Source organism: Meleagris gallopavo, unplaced genomic scaffold (assembly GCF_000146605.3).
Source record: "Meleagris gallopavo isolate NT-WF06-2002-E0010 breed Aviagen turkey brand Nicholas breeding stock unplaced genomic scaffold, Turkey_5.1 ChrUn_random_7180001952311, whole genome shotgun sequence".
In the NCBI taxonomy this organism is placed as follows: Eukaryota; Metazoa; Chordata; class Aves; order Galliformes; family Phasianidae; genus Meleagris; species Meleagris gallopavo.
Window position 1 is genome coordinate 1 of NW_011213421.1, and position 519 is coordinate 519.

Here is a 519-nt window from a genome sequence, read left to right on the forward strand (position 1 = left end):
AAAAAGCATGATTCAATGACGACAAACCCCCAAACCTCCTCCCAGCTCCCCCCGTCTCGCCGCACACCGCGTGGAAACAGGCGTTGGAGGGAGCCGGAGCAGGAAGTTGTTGTTCTCGGTGTTGCCCAGGTCATCCTTCACTGGTACGTGTGCAAGAGCGGCAGCGCGTGGGGCAGCCCCATGGGCAACAGTGTGGGGCAACGCCGGGCCTGGGGGCAGAGCGGGTGGGGAGAGGAGGGAGGGAGCAGCGGCGGCGGCGGCTGCTGGGGGGAGCCATGTGGGAGTCGAGTCCTACCTGGGAGCCGTGCCAACTTCCTGCAAAGGGTTACAGCCCCGCGGCTCCCAGAGCCCACCAGAGGCGAGTTGGCTCTTGTCACGCATCCAAGGCGAGAGGAAGACAGCGGGAACGGAGCAGGTACCGCCGACGCCGAGCGGCCTCGTTCGCCCCCCGAAGCTCGGCCGCTTGTTTTGATTTAAACCCGCCCAAAGGGAAGGCCCCGCACGAGGCCGACGGGTGCC

General features: G+C 66.1%; 1 long non-coding RNA gene across 1 annotated transcript; it reads right to left on the reverse strand.

Annotated features, from left to right (window-relative positions):
- Positions 1–66: 66 nt before the first annotated feature.
- LOC116217782 lies at positions 67–513 on the reverse strand. The gene is made up of 2 exons (XR_004162494.1): positions 296–513; positions 67–209 (listed from the first exon to the last, which is right to left on the reverse strand). It is a non-coding gene; the product is annotated as an uncharacterized LOC116217782 (long non-coding RNA).
- Between the last annotated feature and the right edge of the window lie 6 nt (positions 514–519).